The sequence below is a fragment of the Bos indicus genome, chromosome 5 (genome assembly GCF_029378745.1).
Source record: "Bos indicus isolate NIAB-ARS_2022 breed Sahiwal x Tharparkar chromosome 5, NIAB-ARS_B.indTharparkar_mat_pri_1.0, whole genome shotgun sequence".
NCBI classification, from domain to species: domain Eukaryota; kingdom Metazoa; phylum Chordata; class Mammalia; order Artiodactyla; family Bovidae; genus Bos; species Bos indicus.
In genome coordinates, this window is record NC_091764.1 from 67,821,719 (window position 1) to 67,844,883 (window position 23,165).

A 23,165-nucleotide genomic window follows, 5' to 3' on the forward strand; every position below is an offset into this window, starting at 1 on the left:
CCTTGTGTCGCTGTAAATGTTGCCACAAGCACAGCGGTCCTTCTCAGTCGACCACCGAGCTCCGGTGTTAGTTTTTCAGATTCCATCTAAAGATACAGTCCTCTCCTTCAGGTTTAACAAGTTGTCAGACTAGTGAGCCTTCACCCCAGCTTCAAATATTGCATATCCCTTAAAATATTGCGCATCCCTTAAAATATTGCAACACCAACGTGTGGCTTTTCCCAACCAGATGACATTTGGACTGCAAGACTCCATGGCCCGTTCTTGCTTCGGTGCAAGCTCCCTCGCTGTCTTTCCCTGAGTGCAGTCTGGATCGGTCTTCCCTGGACCGTCAACATCACAGATGGGCTGCGAGCCAGACACCACTCGCTGCAAAGCGCGCAGGGTTTTTGCAACCAGAGCCGGGAATCGCGTTCCCTTTACTTCCACTAAACAAGTGGCTCCGTGCCACATTAAACTTTCCAGCTTTAATCATTTAAAAATATATAGCTATGTTTTATTTATAAAGCTCCTACTGTTGAGCTGCATATTTTCACATTTCTGGAGCAAATAAGAAAGCAAAAACAAATGAAAGACTCCAAATTATTCCAAGAGGAGTAAGTAAGCAATACCACCCTGGGATCAGACAATTTGGCTTGAATTCCAACTCCCCCTCTTACTGGCATGTGACCCTAGCCAAATTTCTTTACCTCTGGGTAAGTACCGTAACTACCTCTGCAATAAGAGTAATAGTAGCCACTTCTTAGGATTGCTTGGAATTTACTTAAAGTAAATGCACATAGAAAGCCCTTAAAAAAAAAAAAAAAACTTGGCCCATTAACTTAAGATATTTGTATTACATGAATTTCAATCTCCATCAAACTTTTTATTTATTTTTAAAATTTTTATTTTTAATGTGGATGATTTTTAAAGTCTTTATTGAATTTGTTACAATATTGTTTCTGTTTTATGTTTGGGTTTTTGGCCCTGAGGCATGTGGGATCTTAGCTCCCCTACCAGGGATCAAAACCACACCATTTGCATTGAAAGGCGAAGTCCCAACCAATAGACCACAATGGAAGTCCCCTCCATCAAACTGTTTTTAAACTGTTATTTGCTAAAAAGGAGTAAAGTTGGCCTATATTTTAACTCCTCCCTTTCTTTATGATTATCAATAGTTTTAGGAGTGAAATCATGTACTCAAAGGTAGAAAATATAAAAAAGGAAGAATAGAACTGGAAGTATGATGAATCCACACACTGGATGATGACTCAAAAGATGCAAAGATGACTGACTACTTTCCCTGAATTCCTATGGTATTATTTCAGTACCACTGATCTAATCTACATACTTAATTCAGAGTCAACAGATTATCCAGCTCCTACTGTCCACAAGCACAATGCTAGGAGTGTGGGGGCTACAAAGGTGAATAAAGCACTGTCTTTCCCCTGGGAGCTACCACGAGGAGACAGGAGACCCAGGCCACACCCCCTCTGCAGTTGAATGCCAGTTACCCAGCCTTGACAACCTGTGTTCTCTGTGCCTCTAAAACCTGTGTTCCAGAAGCCTCCAATCAACATCCACCATGTTTCATGATCACACGGTGAAAGAGAGGGATGTGGATCACAATTTAATGCTTAGGAAAAGACCTTCTCTGGACTAATCTTGACTTTGTATTACAGGCCAAAGGACAGGTAATTTGACTTCGTTCCTTTTCTAGTCCATGAGCTTCCCTGGTGGCTCAGATGGTAAAGAATCTGCCTGCTATGAGGGAGACCTGGGTTCGATCCCTGGCTTGGGAAGATCCCCTGGAGGAGGGCATGGCAATCCACTCCAGTATTCTTGCCTGGAGAATCCACCTGAACAGAGAAGCCTGGTGGGCTACAGTCCATGGGGTCGAAAAGAGTCAGACATGACTGATCGACTAAGGGTGCACATACTTTCCTAGTCTGTATACCACTGCTGCTGCTGCTGCTGCTAAGTCGCTTCAGTCGTGTTCGACTCTGTGCGACCCCATAGACGGCAGCCCATCAGGCTCCCCCATCCCTGGGATTCTCCAGGCAAGAACACTGGAGTGGGTTGCCATTTTCTTCTCCAATGCATGAAAGTGAAAAGTGAAAGTGAAGTCGCTTCAGTCGTATCCGACTCTTAGCGACCCCACAGACAGCAGCCCACCAGGCTCCTCCGTCCATGGGATTTTCCAGGCAAGAGTACTGGAGTGGGGTGCCATTGCCTTCTCCGGATTTCCTCTCTACTCCCCCTCTAACTTTTATATCCTATTTTCCCCTTTGCTCACTCCACTTCCTTTTATCTTTATGGCAGGAACACTCCTGCCTCAGGACCTTTGCATTTGCTATTCCATCTGCCTAGCACATGCTGCCCTCTGATAACCACACAGCTCACTCTCTTACCTCCTGCCATTTCTTTGTGACACCAGCCTGTTCTCTTATCTAAAAACTGTAATACCAGGGGCCTTCCCTGGAGGTCCATTGTTTAAGACTCTGCACTTCCAATGCAAGAGGCATGCGTTTGATCCCAGGTCAGGGAACCAAGATCCCACATGCCCTGGGGATGCAGCTAAAATAAATAAATATTAAAAATGCAATTTCAGTTCCCTTCCCCCACTCTCTCTTAACTGCTTTATTGTTTTTTTTTCAGTAACACTTTATCACCTCCGACATGCTATTTATCGGTCAGTTGAGTTCAGTTCAGTCGTTCAGTCGTGTCCAACTCTTTGCGACCCCATGAATCGAAGCACGACAGGCCTCCCTGTCCACCACCAACTCCCGGAGTTCACACAGACTCACATCCATCAAGTCAGTGATGCCATCCAGCCATCTCATCCTCTGTCATCCCCTTCTCCTCTTGCCCCCAATCCCTCCCAGCATCAGAGTCTTTTCCAATGAGTCAACTCTTGCATGAGGTGGCCAAAGCACTGGAGTTTCAGCTTTAGCATCATTCTTTCCAAAAAAATCCCAGGGCTGATCTCCTTCAGAATGGACTGGTTGGATCTCCTTGCAGTCCAAGGGACTCTCAAAGAGTCTTCTCCAACACCACAGTTCAAGAGCATCAATTCTTCCGTGCTCAGCTTTCTTCACAGTTCAACTCTCACATCCATACATGACCACAGGAAAAACCATAGCCTTGACCAGACGGACCTTTGTTGGCAAAGTAATGTCTCTGCTTTTCAATATGCTATCTAGGTTGGTCATAACTTTTCTTCCAAGGAGTAATTGTCTTTTAATTTCATGGCTGAAATCACCATCTGCAGTGATTTTGGAGCCCCCAAAATAAAGTCTGACACTGTTTCCACTGTTTCCCCATCTATTTCCCATGAAGTGATGGGACTAGATGCCATGATCTTCATTTTCTGGATGTTGAGTTTTAAGCCAACTTTTCCACTCTCCTCTTTCACCTTCATCAAGAGGCTTTTTAGTTCCTCTTCACTTTCTGCCGTAAGGGTGGTGTCATCTGCATATCTGAGGTTATTGATATTTCTCCCGGCAATCTTGATACCAGCTTGTGCTTCTTCCAGCCCAGCGTTTCTCATAATGTACTCTGCATAGAAGTTAAATAAGCAGGGTGACAATAGAGCTTCCTTATTTATTTTGTTTGTGTTTTGTCTGTCTTTTCCTGCTAGAATGTGAGCTCTATGAGGACAAGGAGTTTTGCTTATTTTGTGCATCCCAAGCACATAGTAGGTGTTCAAAAATACTTATTGAGTGAATGGATTTTTAACATTTCACTGTATTACAATATAGACTCCTTGAGTGCAAAGACCTTGTGTTTACTGCTGTATAGTCAGGGTCTGGAAGAGTGTCTGCACATAGTAGATGCTCCAGAGATACGTATGGGATGAGTGAATGAGCAGACGTTGGATAACACCACATGGATGGCCCCCAACCTAAAATGGTTCAATTTTTGGTTTTTCAGCTTTGCAATGGTGCAAAAGCAATATACAGTCAGTAAAAATTGTTCTTCAAATTTTGAGACTTCTGTTTTGTTTTGGCTGTGCAGCTTACAGGATCTTTAGTTTCCTGACCAGGGATCAAACCTATGCCCCCTGCAATGGAAGCATGGATCTCAAACCACTAGACTACCAGGGAATCCACCAAATGTTGAGTTTTGATCATTTTTCAGACTGATGGTATTCATCTTCTCAGGATGCTGGGCAGTGGCAGTGAGCCACAGCTTCCAGTCAACCACAAGATCATGAGGGTAAAAACTGGTACGTTCACAACCCTTCTGTCCCCACACAGCCATTCTGCTTTTCACTTTCAGTACAGTATTCAATAAATTACATGAGATATTTAACACTTTATCGTAACATAGGCTCTGTGTTAGATAACTTTTCCCAACTATAGGCTGATTTAAGGGCTTCCTGGGTGCTCTTCACCAGGTGAGCTGGTGGTAAGAACCCACCTGCCAAAGCAGGAGCCGTAGAAGACACGGGTTCAATCCCTGGGTCAAGAATATCCCCTGGAGGAGGGCATGGCAACCCACTCCAGTATTCTTGTCTGGAGAATCCCATGGACAGAGGAGCCTGATGGGCTACACAGTTCATAGGGTCACACAGAGTCGGACACGACTGATGCAACTTACCATGCACGCACGAAGGTTGATGTAGTGTTCTGGGCGTGTTTAAGGTAGGTTAGGTTAAGCTGTGATGTTCAGTAGGTGAAGTGTATTAAATGCATTTCAACTTACAATATTTTCAGCTTCCTATGGGTTTATCTGGATGTAATGATGTAACCCCATATAAATCAAGGGAGATCTGCATTTTAATTGATAATATAAATGACCCTGAAATTACCAAAGCCATATGTATCATTTCTCTCCAGAGAAACAGAGCTAATAATCATATTTTAGATTCCTCAAGTTACTATGAAGTGTTCATCAAATATTCAAAACGTATTCATCACTAGTTCTGCATGGATTAGATGAATTAATATATGAAGATGATTAAAACATCCTTGATCCATCTGAAAAGGATCTTTCTCTGTTCTAGGGCTGCCCAGGCCAAGGACCGGTGGAAAAATTGATAGAAATGAAAGCCAGAGAACAACTTTTTCTCATTTTATTTGCTTTCGCTTCAATTGTTGTCTTCTCTGAACGAGTGACCCTGTCTGCAGTCTCTTTTGGATCTATTTACTATGACAGGTTCAGATTAATCTTCCTGAAACCCAAGTATTACCATGTTGCTGCTGCTGCTGCTAAGTCGCTTCAGTCGTGTGCAACTCTTCGCGACCCCATAGACGGCAGCCCACCAGGCTTCTCTGTCCATGGGATTCTCCAGGCAAGAACACTGGAGTGGGTTGCCATTTCCTCCTCCAATGCATGAAAGTGAAATGTCAAAGTGAAGTCACTCAGTCATGTCCGACTCCTAGCGACCCCATGGACTGCAGCCTACCAGGCTCCTCTGCCCATGGGATTTTCCAGGCAAGAGTACTGGAGTGGGGTGCCATTGCCTTCTCCAATTACCATGTTACTACCTTTTAAAAATCATGACAATAGTTCCCACTCACAGCATGTTTACTGCATACTGGGTACTCTGGTCATTCACACGTGTTTTCTCATTTTAGTCACACAATGACCTTGTGAAGTAGGTATTATTATTCCCATTTAAAAGAATTGACAGCAGGCTCAGAATTTAAGAAACCCAGACATGACACAGCTAGTAAGTGGGGGAGCCAAGGCTAACACCTCCTCTGAGTCTCACCCCATTGCAAGTTCATTCTGACCCCAATCTCTCTTATAGAAATCCTGTTTATAAGATCTGAATAGACGATCCTCTATGAAGATGTTTAGATGGCCAATAAGCACGTGAGAAGACGTGCAGCACCCTTAATTATAAAGGAAATGCAAGTGAAAACCACAGTGTGATTCTACTTCACAACCATTAGTTTGGCTATCATAAAAAACAGCCAGTGACAAATGTTGAGGATGTGGGGAAATCCTCATACACAGAGCTCTCATACACTGCTGGTGGGCATGTAAAAGGTGCAGCTGTGGTGGAACTGTTTGGACAGTTCCTCAAACAGTTAAACATAGAGTTAACATTTGACCCAACAATCAACCCCACTCCTAAGTATATACCTAAGAACAATAGAAAGAAAAAAAAAATCTGCACAAAAACTTGTACCTGAAGCTTCATAGCAGTATTATAGCCAAAATGTGGAGATAACTCAAATGTCCATCAACTGATAAATGGATAAACAGATGAGGTGTATGAATATTATTCAGCCATAAAAATCAAGTTCTGACACATGCTACAACATGGATGAGCCTTGGAAACATCTATGCAGAAGAAGGCAGACCCCAAAGACCGTAGAGTATGTGATTTCATTTATAGTAAATGTACAGAAGAGGCAAATCCATAAAGACAGAAAGTCAGCTGGTTGTTTAGAACTCCAGGAGGGGATGGGAGAATAAGGGGTGACAGTGACAGGGCACGAGGTTTCTTTTGGGGTGATGAAAATGTTCTAAAATTGATTGCGGTGATAGTTGCACAAATCTGTCAATGTACTAAAAACCATTGAATTGTACACTTTAAATGGTTAAATAGTATGGTAGGTAAACAGTATCCCAATAAAGCTGTTATTTAAAAAAATCCTACCCACTGTTAATATCTTTATGTGTGAAGTGCATACAGATTGATAAGAAAAACGCATATCTCCAACAGAAAAACAAGCAAAGGACATAAAATAGAAAACTCACAAAAGAGAAATACAAATGGCTAATAAACATGTAGTGCTTGGGGGAGGGGAGTTTCCCCTCAAATCAAAAGAAGAAGTGAAAAAGCTGGCTTAAAACTCCACATTTCAAAAACTAAGATCATGGCATCCGGTCCCATCACTTCATGGCAAATAGATGGGAAAACAATGGAAACAGTGACAGACCTTATTTTCTCGGGCATCCATCACTGCAGATGGTGATGGTACCATGAAATTAAAAGATGCTTGCTCCTTGGAAGAAAAGCTATGATAAACCTAGACAGCATATTAAAAAGCAGAGACTTTACTTTGCCAACAAAGGTTCATCTAGTCAAAGCTATGGTTTTTCCAGTAGTCATGTATGGATGTGAGGGTTGAACCATAAAGAAGGCTGAGCACCAAAGAATTCATGCTTTTTAATTGTGGTGTTGGAGAAGACTCTTGAGAGTCCCAGGGGCTGCAAGGAGATCAAACCAGTCAATCCTAAAGGAAGTCAATCCTGAATATTCATTGGAAGGACTGATGCTGAAGCTGAAGCTCCAATACTTTGGCCACCTGATGCGAAGAGCCAACTCATTAGAAAGCACCCTGATGCTGGGAAAGATATAAGGCAGGAGGAGAAGGGGACGACAGAGGATGAGATGACTGGATGGCATCACCAACTCAATGGACATGAGTTTGAGCAAGCTCCAGGAGTTGGTAAAGGCCAGGGAAAACCTGGTGTGCTGCAGTCCGTGGGGTCTCAAAGAGTCAGACACGACTGAGTGACTGAACAACAATCAAATAAGCTAAGAATTGTATAACAAAGATGAAGATGTGGTGAGATAAGTGTTCCCGTACACTGATGATAGGAAACGTTCTAGAAAGCAATTAGTGAGTGCGCATTAGCAGACTTTAAGATGCTCTTACCCTTCTAGTCAATAAATGAATCATAAGGAAATAATTTGTAATGCAAGTAATAGTATATTACCTAATAAAATAATTTTGTAATGCAGGTTATATTATATTATCTAATATAATAATTAGGTAATAAGAGATTCAGAAGAGCTCTGTCAGTAGTAGAAAAAAATTGGGGAAAAGCTATGTGGTAGGCAGACTCTAAAGTGGCCCCCATCCTACTGTATAGCATAGGGAACTAGATTCAATATCTTGTGATAAATTATAGTACAAAAGAATAAAACATAAAATGGCCTGCAGTGATCCCTACTTCCTGGTATTCATACCTTTGTGCAAATTCACTCCCCTGTTTGCTTCCCTGGTGGTCCGGTGATTAAGACCCCAAGCTTCCAGTGCAGGGGATAAATATTGATCCCTGGTCGGGGGCCTAGGATTCCACATGCAGCCTGGTGCAGCCAAAAAATTTATAAATTCACCTCCCCTAGATTGTAGGCTGGATTTATTGATTCGCTTCCAGTGAATAGAGTATAACAGGTAAAATTAGATTACAAAAAGACTGAATTCCATCCTTTCTCTCTCTCTAATAGATACAGAGATACGTAGATAGACATAAATAGTAAATATAGAGAGGTTTGTATATAGATGAAAAGTAAAAGTGGAAGTATTAGTCACTTGGTCATGTCTGACTCTTTGTGACCCCATGGACTGTATAGCCTACCAGGCTCCTCCATCCATGGAATTTTCCAGGCAAGAGTACTGGAGTAGGTTGCCATTTCCTTCTCCAGCCACCTTGAGAAGCCTGAGCCAAAGCCACTGCCAGATTCCCACCCCATAGAAACTGTGAGATAGAAAATGTTTACTGTTTTATGCCTTTGAGTTGTAGGGTATTAATTTGTCACACAGTAATATAGCTAATACAGCCTCATTGTCTAACAGACTGAAAATGCTTAAAGTAGGTGAATAGTATGTTACACTGCTGTTAAACATCTGTTAAAGAATTTTTAGTAAGACAGGAAGATGTTCAGATTACAATGTTGAGAAATAAACTCCGAAAAGATATACAATATGATTCCAAATTGGAAAGTCTATATTTGCATGAATACTTACAGGGAAAACCTGCAAGTGAATATGTTAACAGTCAACAGTTTTTTCTGAGACACAAAATAGTTTTTCCTCACATGCGTGTGGATTTCAGTTAGGGAATCATTCATTCAGTTCATTTCTACTGAATATCTACAGTGTGCCCGCCAGCCCTGAGAACATCTTATTCTCGTAGGGAACAAGACCAAGTCACTGCTCTCCTGAAACATGCTTGATGAGATAGCTCATGGAGGTTTCTTCTATGCTAGAGGTAGAGAAATGGAGAGTAGTGGATAGATTGTCAGATATTTTAGAAATAAAACATTTTGGTGCCAAAAATGTATATGAAGAAATAGAATTTTCTCTTGGGTGGTTGGCCTGAGTAGCAGGGGAGGATTCTAGAGCTGGACTGCTTGGTATGCAATCGTGGTGTAATAACCACCAGTCTGAGTAAACTCTGGGAGTTGGTGATGGACAGGGAGGCCTGGTGTGCTGCGATTCATGGGGTCGCAAAGAGTCAGACACGACTGAGCGACTGATCTGATCTGAAGTGACCTTGGAGGCACAAGCTACATAATCTCTGTATGCCCCAGTCTTCTTATCTGCAGAGTGATGGCTTTCTCATCCATTTTAGAGATAGCCATATAACTCTTAGATTGAGTTGGGGGGCATGAGTTAGTATAAAGAACTTAAAAGAGAGCCTGACACGTTGAATATTGGTCAAAATCATTAGCCATTATTATTTTATTTATTTATTTTTGGCTGTGCTGGGTCTTCGATGCTGCAAGTGCTTTTCTCTAGTTGCAGTGATCGGGGGCTACTCTTCACTGAAGGGCACGGGCTTCTCATTGCGGTGGCTTCTCCTGTTGCAGAACACAGGCTCTAGGACCCCCGAGTTTCAGTAGTCGTGGCATGTGGGCTCAGTAGTGACGGTTCCCAGGCTCTAGAGCACAGGCTCAATAGTTGTGGCACACTGGTTTAGCTGCTCCGAGTCATGTGGGATCCTCCTGGGCCAGGGATCAAACTCATGTCTCCTGCATTGGCAGGCAGATTCTTTACCCCTGAGACACCAGGGAAGCCCAGTCATTGTTATTGTTATAATTATTGAGATGGGGATGACTGAGAAAGAAATCAAGAATAACTATGAGTACGTAGTATAATTGAGAGTTATTAATGTCCTTTTTTACAGTGGAATCAGGCTATCTTTAAAGGTTATCTAGTTTGCTCAGTTATGGGAGTAATTTATATGCTGTGTGATCATTAACACCCATGTCTCTTAGATTCGAGGTGCTTGGGCGAAGGAATAAAAGGGCAGTGAATTTTAATAGGCACGTTAGGGAGTGGGCCTACAAGAGAGGTGTGATGAGGCAGGCTGAGCCCTGGAGGGGAAGGACCTGCTGGGGGAAGTAACCTGAGGGGGAGGAAATGGGGAACCAAAGACCTCCCTCCCACCTCTTGGTGCAGGACAGCTCCTGAGGATTTTCAGTGGCCCTAGGCATCGGAAAGATTATGATGCCATGTCGCTCACATCGAATTCAAAATTAAAAGGAAGCTTTATTGCAAAATACATGGATAGAAGTCCCACAGAGTTTTAGCTTTCTCCCAAATGGGCACTCTGGGATGTTTTTCAATATTAAGCTCTTTCCAAAAAATATTTCCCCTCATTTTCTGATGTCCTTGTTTCGCTGGTCCTTAAGCACATTCTTGGTATGCATCAGGTTCATTCCACGTGGGGAGTTTGGGCTACTGACCTCCCCTGCGTGCATGCTCAGTCGGGTCTGACTCTCTGTAACCCCATGGATTCTAGCCTGCCAGGCTCCTCTGTCCATGGGATTCTCCAGGCAGGAATACTAGTGTGGGTTCTTATTTTCTCCTCCAGAGGATTTTCCCTACCGAGGGATCAAACCTTGGTTCCTGCATTGGCAAGCAGATTCTTTACCGCTGAGCCACCAGGGTAGCCCATTGACCTCTCACCCATTGACATTTGCCTGGCTACTGCTTACATATCCTCCAGAATTTAGTGGGGATATCACCCCCTCTAGGAAGCCTTCCTGATCCTCCAAGTCCAAGGCTTAGAATTATATTCATCTAAATATGCCCTTCTGTGAGTGTAGATTCTGCGAGAGCCCAGCCACATCCACCGTGTTCATCATGCACCCTATGACAGTGCCTGGCTCAGAGCTGAATGGAAGTTTACTAAATGAACAGATTATCTAATGAGTGACCTCACCCCCCAACTCCTCACTGCCTACAAGCCCCTGGACAAAGCTAATAGGCCAGCTCTGTGCAGGTTACTCTGATGGGACTCTAGGACCCTTGAAGTTCTCCTGCCTCAGAGCCAGAGACCCTTCTACCACCATGCCTTTGACTTGACTCTGACCCAGTCCAGGGAGAACCCAACTCAATCAAAGGATACACAATTATGAGCTAAGACTGAATCAATATAACTGAATTTTCTGAACCTGGAGTGATAAGGTTTTCTTTTCTTTTTTTTTTTTTTTAGGCATTTGTGACTACACTCTGGGAAATCAACGAGTTTTATAAAATGTAAAGGGAAGGATGCTTAGCGGCTCCTCCCAACTTGGCACCTCCCTCATCTTCATTATCCTTCTGGGAAATAGGGTTTTCCTGGCTGCAAAGACTCCTCCCAGTTGTGTTTGCTGATAATCAAACTTACAGATTCATTTGCACAATTGTGAAGACATTCTAGGCCTTCTAGCTCCAAGATTGCAAACTCCTACCCAGCCAATGTGGTCTCTGGAGGCAGCACACATACTTTTATGTCACTTAAGCACCTGATTCAAAGAACTGACTCACTTGAAAAGAACCTGATGCTGGGAAAGATTGAAGGCGGGAGAAGGGGACAACAGAGGATGAGATGGTTGGATGGCATCACCAACTCAATGGACATGAGTTTGAGTAAACTCCGGGAGTTGGTCATGGACAGGGAGGCCTGGTGTGCTGCAGTGCATGGGGTCTCATAGAGCTGGACATGACTGAGCGACTGAACTGAACTGACTGGTACACAATTTGGAGCTTGGAGCTGGGAGGGAGGAATTTAAGTCATTTGGGAACAATGGCCTCTTTCACTTGCTCCAGGCCCCACCAATCCCTGGCTTCTACCAGACTGTTCCTTACCTTTTGTGACCTGCCTGACCTCTGAAGACAGGTCTTGGTGTTGGCAACTGATGCTAGTTCAGCCTTCAACCTATCCTGAGTAAGAATGCTTGACATTAAGGAGAGCCAACGTCTGCATCTGTCTGGTGTCGAAGCTGGGAGGAACTGGCCTGGCAACTGCCTGGCCCCCAGCCCCTTGAGACAGCCAACACACACACACACACACACACACACACACACACACACACACACAGAAGCCAAGAAAGGTCTCAGCTGGGTTCTAGTTTCTGGTTCACCACTTTGTCTAACTTTTTGCCAACTTAGTACTGGTCATCAACTTAGTACTAGCTGGTTCTTTTTTTCTTTCTTATTTTTTCTCTTTATTTCCTTTTTTTTTCCTTGAAGTATAGTTGATTTACAACATTGTGTTTCAGGTATACAGAAAAGTGATTCGATTATATACACGTGTATATATGTACATTCATTTTTTTCTGATTCTTTCCATTATAGTTTATTACAAGATATTGAATGTAGTTCTGTGCTATACAGTAAATCCTTGTTGTTTGTCTATTTTGTGTATGATAGTGTGTATCTGTTAATTTCATACTCCCAACTTATCCCTCCGCCTCTCCTTCCCCTATGGTAATCATAAGTTTGTTTTCTATGTCTGTGAGTCTTTCTGTTTTGCACATAAGTTCATTTATACAATTTTTTAGATTCCTCATATGTGTGTGTGTTCAGTCGTATTGAGTCCTTGTGACCCCATGGATGGTAGCCCACCAGGCTCTCCGTGGAATCTTCCAGGCAAGAATACTGGAGTGTGTTGCCATTCCCTACTCCAGGGGATCTTCCCAACCCAGGGATCGAACCTGTGTCTCTTGTGTCTCCTGCACTGGTAGGCAAATTCTTTATCACTGGGAAGCCCAGACACCTGGGAAGCCCAGATTCCTCATATACATGATATCGTATAATATTTGTCTCTCTCTGTTTGACTTACTTCACTTAGTACTAGCTGCTTTTTGTCCCTTGAAGTTAAGTCCTGAGTAGCACACCCTGTGTCTAATATGGTTTCAGAGGTAATAACCACAGAGGGGATGTTGATTTTGTTCTTTGTGATACTGCCTGCCAGCTCCTTTCATCTGAGTTAATATATACAGTCACCTCTCTACCACCCCAGGTGATATGTAATGCAAACGAAATCATCACAAAGCTTATAATTAGGGAGATACCATATCCAGGAGAGAGCCGTGGGAGAGGGCAAGTACAGAGAAAGAAACAGCCAGAGGAATCAAAAAAGAGAAACACTGGGAACTGGACTTTGATTTTTCAAGTTTGCAACTGAAAAAAAATTTTATGGCACTAGAATCGAACTTTAATGGATCTAGTGTGATCATTTGGAAAACTATTCAGCACAATCTCTCACCTTATATCTTACACTAAATTGATCCCAGATGTCTTATTCACAGCTCTCTCAACTGACAACTACCCCCACCACTCCACCAACAACGGAGCAGAAATCATGTGCTCACCTTTGTCCTGTTGATTATTCTAAGGATCTTAGCGCTGTAATCGTGGCAGGCACTTGGGAAAATCGCTGTGTCGATGTGCTGAATAGAGCAGATTTGGCCTGTGCATATAGCACGCATCTCTCTGTCGAGCACGCCTTTCCATCCTTCTTCAGGTAACATCACTCTCCTTTAGTGACAAGTGCTTGTCCCCCACTCCAGCCGTGTGGTCTGAGCGGGTGTGGCCAATCAGGTGCTGTGTGTGCTGGACACAAGCTCAGCAGGTCACGGTGCCTCAGGTCCATAGCCACAGCAAGTAGCTCGGGGAGTGGGTGCCAACCCAAGTCAGGACAGACAGGACCCTTTCGTGGGGTTTTGAAATACAGCTGTAGGGGAAGAAGAGGCAAAGAACTTTCCTTTCCTCACAGGTGGTGAAGCTGTGACATGACTGAGGGTTCTCAGCAGACACCTCTCTTGAAGTATAGAAAATACTCGTCCACATAAGAAATGCAGAGAAAATAGAGAGAATATGAGTTCAGTTCCTGAAATCCATGCTTTCCTGAGGCTGAATAGTTATGTTTCAATTTGGAGAACCACTCCAGGATCCAATAAATTACTCCGTCTTTCTTTTTTTTTTCTTCTTACATTAGTTTGAATTCAGTTTCTATTGCTATAAGCAAAGAATCTTCAACAGACTCACAGACTTAGACAACAAATTTATGGTTGCAGGGACGGGGTGAACAGATAAATTGGGAGTTTGGGACTGACTTGTACACCCCGCTATATTGAAAATAAAATGCCTTTCCATGAAAGAATAAGATAAAAAATAAAAAAACAAAGGATCTCCATCAGTTTATACACTGTCTGCAACCTATTTTTGATTTGCCCAAGGAGCATCAGAGAACCTAAGGGGAAAGCCTGTAGATTGGGAACAAACTTTTAGAACCAATAGTCTTCAAGAGGGGAAAAGAAAAGAGTAAGGAGAGAAAAAAGCTCTAAACAGGAATATATTTGTTGGCCAAAAAGTTTGTTCAGATTTTTCCATCAGATGATATGGAAAATCCAAAAGGAAATTTTTGGCCAACCCAATATTTGGTGACTCCTTATAATAATAACAGCTATTGCTCCCTATAAGGTAAGGATTATCTTCGTTCAACAGATGAGAAAGCTGGCTCAGCAAGGTCAAACAACCTGTAAGTGACTGGCTTTAAACTCAGGTCTGTGTGATTTCCAAGCTTCATCTTCATTTCTCCAGACTAGAGAATGTTCCTGGCATGAAAAGCAAACCTTCCTTTTGTTCAGTCGCTAAGTCACATCCAACTCTTTGTGACCCCATGAACTGCAGTACAGCCAGGCTTCACTGTCCTTCACTGTCTCCTGGAGTTCCTTCCTTTAGTCTCACCTATTTTTAGGAAAATATTTGAGATGAAGACATTGGAGACTGGACACTGGAAATTTCTGCCGCATGTCACTTACTAGTGGTTAGTCAGACACTCATGCTTCCTTTCTTAGACATCTGTAGGAATTAAGGCAGAATCTACTGACTCATTCATTCCTGGTACACTGAAAGAAGTCCAGATTGTTTATCTGTCAGAAGCCAGAACTGGGAAAGGTCATTTGAATAGATACATCACAAGTCTACCTAAAGGCAAAATGATAAAAAAATTCTTAAGAGTTTATAGCTTTCAGGCTTGCTGTGTTTATAAATAAACACAGTGGAGTGTCAGTGGCTCAGTCCAACTCTTTGTGTTCCCCTGGACTGTAGACCACCAGGCTCCTCTGTCCTTGGGATTCTCCCTGGAGTGGGTTGCCATTCCCTTCTGCAGGGGATCTTCCTGACCTGGGGATCAAACCCAGGTCTCCTACATTGCAGGCGGATTCTTAAGTGTCTGAGCTAAAAGGAAGCCCTGCAGATTGTAAAGCTCTGTAATTTATAAAGTTATTTTGAAACACAACCAAACAATTCATTTATGTATTGTCTGAGGCTACTTTCTCATTACAATGGCAGTTGAGTAACTGTGACGAAAAAAGCAAAATAGTTACCATCTGGCCCTTTGAGAAAGATCACCTCTGGCCCAGGACAATGCTCCAAACAGAAGTGAGGAAACAGCAGAATAGTTTTTAGGTGACTTCTGCTCCAAGCCCAACTGCCCCTGGGTTCTACCCCTCAGAGAACATCCTGACACTCCACAGGCAGCCACAGTATATACTGTTCCCACCCCACCTTCCTTGTTCCTGCCCTGATCCTCACCGTGGTTTTTCTTTCATTTTGACTTTCCATCCCATGCATAAATTTTCCCTCTGTCTCCTATTTTACATGCACAGCTCTATTTCCTATTCCTATTCTATACTCACCCTAATTCCACTGGGGTTCCAACTGGGGGATGCAAGCTCTACTCCTGAGTTTGACCAATGGGGAAGGAAATCAAAGGCAGAAAGAGAGTGGGTTTGGGGTGTGTATTTTCCTGATTACTTTCTCGCTGGAAGCAGTGGATTTGCTGTGTCTCTCTACCAAAGGCCACAGTCCTGTCTGGGCAGCCCTCACCCTTCAACTCCTCTCCATAGATTCTTTTTTTTAATTTATTCACTTATTTTTGGCTGCGCTGGGACTTCGTTGCTGTGCTCAGGCTTCAGTAGTTGTTACAGGACCTAGAGGACAGGCTCAGTAGCTGTGGCACACGGGTTTAGTTCCTCCCCAGCATGTGGGATCTTCTCGGATCAGGGATCGAATTCGTTTCCCCTGCATTGTCAGTCTGATTCTTAACCACTACACCACCAGAGAAGTCTCTCTCCATAGATTCTGAAATTATTCCCTCCCATTGCTCCTTCATTGCTCATGATTTCCTGGTCTTGCTAACCCTGGGGGACCCACAATGTCTCCTATTGATTTACAAATCCTGCTCACATCTTTGGCCATTATATATCTTCTTTGAAAAAATGTCTATTGAGACCCTTTGCCCATTTTTCAGTTGGGTTATTTATCTTGTTTATCATTGCGTTGCAATAGTTCTTTGTCTACTCTGGTTATAAACCTCTTACTAGATGTGTATGTTTTGTAAATATTCTCTCCCATTCTGTGAGTTATCTTTTCATTTTCCTGATGGTGTCCTTTGAAGCACAGAAGTTTTGTTTTATATTATTAAAATTATTCTCTATTTTTTCTTTTTCTCTAGTGCTTTTGGTGTTATATCCTTTAAGAAGGCTTTGCCTAAGCCAAGATTCCAAAAGTTTGCTCTTATGTTTTCTTATAATAGGTTTTACCTTTAGGTCTGCGATTTTGAGTTCATTTTTGTGCACCGTATAAGGAAGGAATCCAGTTCCATTCTTTTAAATATCCATATGGATATTTAGTTTTTTCAGCACCATTTGTTGAAAAGAGAAGCCTACTATTTCCCCATTAAATTAATTGATTTTCAGCAAAAGTCTTGGCACCTTTGTTAAAAATCCAGTAACCATAAATCTAAGGGTTTGTTTCTCAACTGTTGATCTATATGTCTTTCTTAATGCCAGTATTACACTACATTAGTAGTACATTTTTAATGTATTTTGCAAAGGTATCAAATCACAATGGACTGAAAAAGAAAAACTTTGTTGTTGGGTTTTTTTTCCCATCACCAAAAAGAAATGTGCCAACACCAGCTGTTTTTGTTCAGTTGCTCAGTCGTTTCCGACTCTCTGCGACCCCATGGACTGCAGCATACACAGGCTTCCATGTCCTTCACTGTCTCCTGGAGCTTGCTCAAACTCATGTCCATTGAGTCGGTGATGCCATCCAACCATCTCATCCTCTGTCATCCCCTTCTCCTTTTGCCTTCAATCTTTCCCAGCACCAGCTGAGTGTCCTATAATTCAATTCAATTCTGACAATATCTACCTGGAAATAGTGTCAGGTCCCACAGGAGAAGGGCTCACACCTACAGGATACACTCCCTGCATCCCACTTCAAGACACCAGTCACAAGTCCAGCTGTCACCTGTGCTTCCAACCACTGGCTAAAGATTAGAGGGTCCTACAACACCCTCCTCAGGTTCAATTAATTTGCTGGAGTGACTTACAGAACTCAGAAAAGAACTCAGAAATATTTACTTATGTTTGCCAATTTATCATAAGGGGTATCATAAAGGAAATAGATGAACAGCCAAGTGAAGAGATGCATAGGGTAAGGTACCTGGAAAGGAACTTGGAGCTCCCATGCCCTTTCCTGTGTATCAGTCTCCCCAAATTTCAAAGTGCTCATCCACTGGAAACTCTTTGAACCCCATCCTTTCAGGTTTTAATGGACGCTTCATTCAGTTCAGTTCAGTCGCTCAGTCGTGTCTGACTCTATGCAACCCCATGAATCGCAGCATGCCAGGCCTCCCTGTCCATCACCAACTCCCGGAGTTCACTCAGACTCACGTCCATTGAGTCAGTGATACCATCCAGCCATCTCATCCTCTGTCGTCCCCTTCTCCTCCTGCCCCCAATCCCTTCCAGCATCAGAGTCTTTGATGCTTCATTACATAGGCACAATTGTTTGAATCATTGGCCATTGGTGATTGAACTCAATCTCTAGTCCCTCTGCTGTCTTGGCAGGTCGGGGGGAGGAGCAGGGAGGACCGAGAGTTCCAACTCTCTAAACACCTGGTTGGTTCCCTTGGCAACCATCCCCCATCCTTAGGAGCTTTTAAAAAGTTGCTTCACTGACATAAACTCAGGTGTAGTTGAAAAGAGTTTATATAAATATGAAGATACCTTTATCCCCTTAATAGGAAATTCTAAGAACTTTCAGAAGACCAAATGTCTTTCTTACTATAAATCACAATATCAAAAAACCAACTCGTCCTTCACCCCAAAGAGCTTGAAACACCCTGGCAGGTGAATTCACCCTACCTCCTCCCAGTTGATCTAAACTTCAAGGTGAATAACAGCCCAGTGTGGTGTGACCAGGGGCTATTTCTTTCAGACAAACATTGAGTTGTATGTATTGCAACAGTCTGTTTAGCTGTCTTCTTGTCTTGACTATGAATTTTCGGAGGGCTAAGACATCTTTTGGGAGAAGGCAATGGCACCCCACTCCAGTACTCTTGCCTGGAAAATCCCATGGACGGAGGAGCCTGGTAGGCTGCAGTCCATGGGGTCGCTAAGGATCAGACACGACTGAGCGACTTCACTTTCACTTTTCACTTTCATGCATTGGAGAAGGAAATGGCAACCCACTCCAGTGTTCTTGCCTGGAGAATCCCAGGGATGGGGGAGCCTGGTGGGCTGCCATCTATGGGGTCGCACAGAGTCGGACATGACTGAAGCGACTTAGCAGCAGCAGCAGCAAGACGTCTTTTGTTATCCTTGTCATATGAGCCATAAACACTCCATATATGTTAGTTTAAGTGAATACACAAATGAATAAATAAGTGAAATGAGTTTTTTTTTCCCACGGGCAAACTAAAAAGGCAGGCTGGATTTGCGAATTGTGAATACAACTTGGTTTATGGACATCAAAATACTCTAGAAGTGTTTCTTAAGGGTCCGTAGAAATGCTATGCTACCACAGAGGAGGGGAAATGATCCCATGCTCAAATGAGTTTGGAAATTTTGCATTCAAAATGAAGTTAAAATGTGTTGTTTTTTTTTTAATTGCAGGACCTCGTAAAGCTTGTACTGTGTAATATGCACTGTGATTTTCATGAGGAGACAGTTTGGTTGCCATGTTCACCCTCTTTGGAAAAGCTTTTTTCTAGGACTTCTGTGCTGGGGTCCACACTTCAAGAAAGGCTTGTTGGGTCTCTATATTAGAATTGAAGAGATGAGGAAACCATCCTTTGCTTTTGGCATAGTTCAATAAACATTTGTTGAGTGCCTACTACGTACCAGGCATTAGGATTACAAACATGAACAAAACAGACAACGTTTCCTGTCTTCAAAAAATGATCCAGCAAGGGAGATGGCACCTAATTCTTATGATTTCAGGGTGGAATGTGAAGAAATTGTGTTTGGGGGAGAGATGGAATATAGAAGACGATGCTGTTAACTCTCTCAGGGCAGGATGCAGTATTAGGAAACCCTTGGAGAGGATGCAGACAATGAAGCAGATTCTGAAAAGTAAAGAAGCCATTACTCACTGGTTAGACAAATGGGAAATGACTATCAGCCTGTTTGCCAAGGCATCACTCAGCTGGACTAGTGAGGTAATGGCTCCCCTACTCTCCTAGATCCCCAGGGCACACTGACCGATGCCAGAGACACTGTTGACTTGGTCTTTAACAAGCTGCGTCCTCTGTAGTTCTACAACATGGTGACTCACTCCATACACCTATCATACCTTGTTCTCCGTTTCAACTCATCCTCACCATCCCACACCACCACCCTACTTAGAAAACTCTTGCCTAGCACAGCTGTGGACTAGTTCACATCACAACTGTAGAAAACTTCACTTGTGTACAGCTACAGTAAAGAATCTGTCTGCAAAATAGGAAACTGGGATTCGATCCCTGGGTTGGGCAGAGTCCTTGGAGAAGGGAATGTCTGTTCACACCAGTATTTTTGCCTGGAGAATCCCATGAACAAAGGAGCCTGGCAGGCCACATACAGTCCATGGGGTTGCAAAGAGTCAGACTGGGGCTTCCCTGGTGGTTCAGATGGTAAAGAATCAGCCTGCAATATAGGAGACCAGGGTTTGCCCCTGGGTTGGGAAGATCCCTTGGAGAAGGGAATGGCTATCCATTCCTTTAATTGGAATGATGCAAATAGCAGCACAAACATTAACAAGATTAAATACATTGTATTTATCTCATCCTCTTCTTGTTATCTTGTCACTGATAGCAGGCTGTGTTTCTGGCTCTGAGTCTTATTTGCTTGGGCCATTTTCAAATTTCCTAAATTACATAGGATCAAACAGATCAACTCTTGAATTTCAGACACCTCCAAATATATATAGGCAGTGCAGGACCAACAGAGGCAATTCAATAAGTGGCACTTTATTTATTCACTAAGGAATGAGGAAACTAATGCTGGTAAAACAGCCTTTGGAGCTGGCTGTGTGCTTATCAACAAAGGTCCATCTAGTCAAGACTATGGTTTTTCCAGTGGTCATGTATGGATGTGAGAGTTGGACTATAAAGAAACCTGAGCCCAAAGAATTAATGCTTTTGAACTGTGGTGTTGGAGAAGACTCTTGAGAGTCCCTTGGACTGCAAGGAGATCCAACCAGTCCATCCTTAAGGAAGTCAATCCTGAATGTTCATCAGAAGGACTGATATTGAAGCTGAAACTCCAATACTTTGGCCACCTGATGTGAAGAGCTGACTCATGTGAAAAGACCCTGATGCTGGGAAAGACTGAAGGCGGAAGAAGGGGATGACAGAGGATAAGATGGTTGGACGGTATCACTGACTCAATGGGCATGAGTTTGAGTAGGCTCCGGGAATTGGTGATGGACAGGGAGGCCTGGTGTGCTGCAGTCCATGGGGTCGCAAAAAGTCGGACACAACTGAGTGACTGAACTGAACTGAACTGAACTGATCTGCTTACCTATGAGACCACAAAACCGAAATCTTTCCGGTTTGCTGCCAATAAATGTTTTTAAACATATACTTTGAAGGAAAAATTGATTTAGAAGTTCAAAGTTCTACTGCTCTTTTGATCTTTGAGTCAGTCTATGCTTATCCTTTTATTTTTTGATACATTGCAGACTTCTTATTAAATCATGCTTGGAATGCATACTTATCCTGTGTTCAAAGTTATCTTTAGGGAGGGTTCATAGCTAGTAATTCTCTAGCAGGTGAGGGCCCAGGGAAAATTACACTCTGTTCCTTCTTCCCAGCACCAAACATTTATGGCAGATTAAGTGATATTAAAATAAATGCAAAGAACAGACGCAAGTGGAAAAATAAGATGCACAACAAGATGACTGAGAGCATGAGGGATCCCAAGGTCCCATAAACAGTGTCAGAGGATCCAGTATTGGAGAACTTCATAGGCTGCTGTTGTTCAATCACTAAGTCATGTCTAACTCTCTGCTACCCCAGGCTTCCCTGTCCTTCACTATCTCCTGGAGTTTGCTCATGTCCATTGAGTTAGTGATGTCATCCAACCATCTCATCCTCTGCTGCCCCCTTCTCCTGCCCTCAATCTTTCCCGGCAACAGTGTCTTTTCCCATGAGTTGGCCCTTCACATCAGACAGCCAAAGTATTGGAACTTCAGCTTCAGCATCAGTCCTTCCAATGAACAGTCAGGGTTGATTTCCCTTAGGATTGAGTGGTTTGACCTCCTTGTTGTCTAAGCAATTCTCAAGAGTCTTCTCCAGCACCACAGTTTGAAGCTGACTATGTGCAGATCTTTTTATGTTTTCTATTGCCTAGACTATTCTTACACCCAGTTAGTTGGTCACTACACAGAAACGAAATGCAGGAATCTCATTGGCTAGACTTTGTAAAGTCCTCTAGCATACAGTATGGATGGAGGTTTGTGACATTGTACAGGAGACAGGGATCAAGACCATCCCCAAGAAAAAGAAATGCAAAAAAGCAAAATGGCTGTCTGGGGAGGCCGTACAAATAGCTGTGAAAAGAAGGGAAGCCAAAAACAAAGGAGAAAGGAAAGATATACCCATTTGAATGCAGAGTTCCAAAGAATAACAAGCTGAGATAAGAAAGCCTTCCTCAGTGATCAATGCAAAGAAATAGAGGAAAACAATAGAATGGGAAAGACTAGAGATCTCTTCAAGAAAATTAAAGATACCAGGGGAACATTTCATGCAAAGATGGGCTCAATAAAGGACAGAAATGGTGCGGACCTAACAGAAGCAGAAGATATTAAGAAGAGGTGGCAAGAATACACAGAAGAACTGTACAAAAAAGATCTTCATGACCCAGATAATCACGAGGGTGTGATCACTCACCTAGAGCCAGACATCCTGGAATGTGAGGTCAAGTGGGCCTTAGGAAGCATCACTACAAACAAAGCTAGTGGAGGTGATGGAATTCCAGTTGAGCTATTTCAAATCCTAAAAGATGATGCTGTGAAAGTGTTGCACTCAATATGCCAGCAAATTTGGAAAACTCAGCAGTGGCCACAGGACTGGAAAAGGTCAGTTTTCATTCCAATCCCAAAGAAAGGCAATGCCAAAGAATGCTCAAATTACCACACAATTGCACTCATCTCACATGATAGTGAAGTGATGCTTAAAATTATCCAAGCCAGGCTTCAGCAAACGTGAACTGTGAACTTCCAGATGTTCAAGCTGGATTTAGAAAAGGCAGAGGAACCAGAGATCAAATTGCCAACATTCGCTGGATCATGGAAAAAGCAAGAGAGTTCCAGAAAAACGTCTATTTCTGCTTTATTGACTATGCCAAAGCCTTTGACTGTGTGGATCACAATAAATTATGGAAAATTCTTTAAGAGATGGAAATACCAGACTACCTGACCTGCCTCTTGAGAAATTTGTATGCAGGTCAGGAAGCAACAGTTAGAACTGGACATGGAACAACAGAATGGTTCCAAATAGGAAAAGGAATACGTCAAGGTTGTATATTGTCACCCTGCTTATTTAATTTATATGCAGGGTACATCGTGAGAAATGCCAGGCTGGATGAAGCACAAGCTGGAATCAAGATTTTCGGGAGAAATATCAATAACCTCAGATATGCAGATGACATCACCCTTATGGCAGAAAGTGAAGAAGAACTAAAGAGCCTCATGATGAAAGTGAAAGAGGAGTGAAAAAGTTGGCTTAAAGCTCAACATTCAGAAAACGAAGATCATGACATCCGGTCCCATCACTTCATGGCAAATAGATGAGGCAACAGTGGAAACAGTAGCTGACTTTATTTTTCTGGGCTCCAAAATCACTGCAGATAGTGACTACAGCCGTGAAATTAAAAGACGCTTACT

At 42.8% G+C, this 23,165-nt stretch overlaps 1 protein-coding gene across 1 annotated transcript in view; it reads left to right on the plus strand.

Annotated features, from left to right (window-relative positions):
• The window catches only part of HCFC2 (host cell factor C2), a 114,985-nt gene that overhangs the window by 76,541 nt on the left and 15,279 nt on the right, over nucleotides 1–23,165 (plus strand). The gene's annotated exons all lie outside the window — the stretch shown is intronic.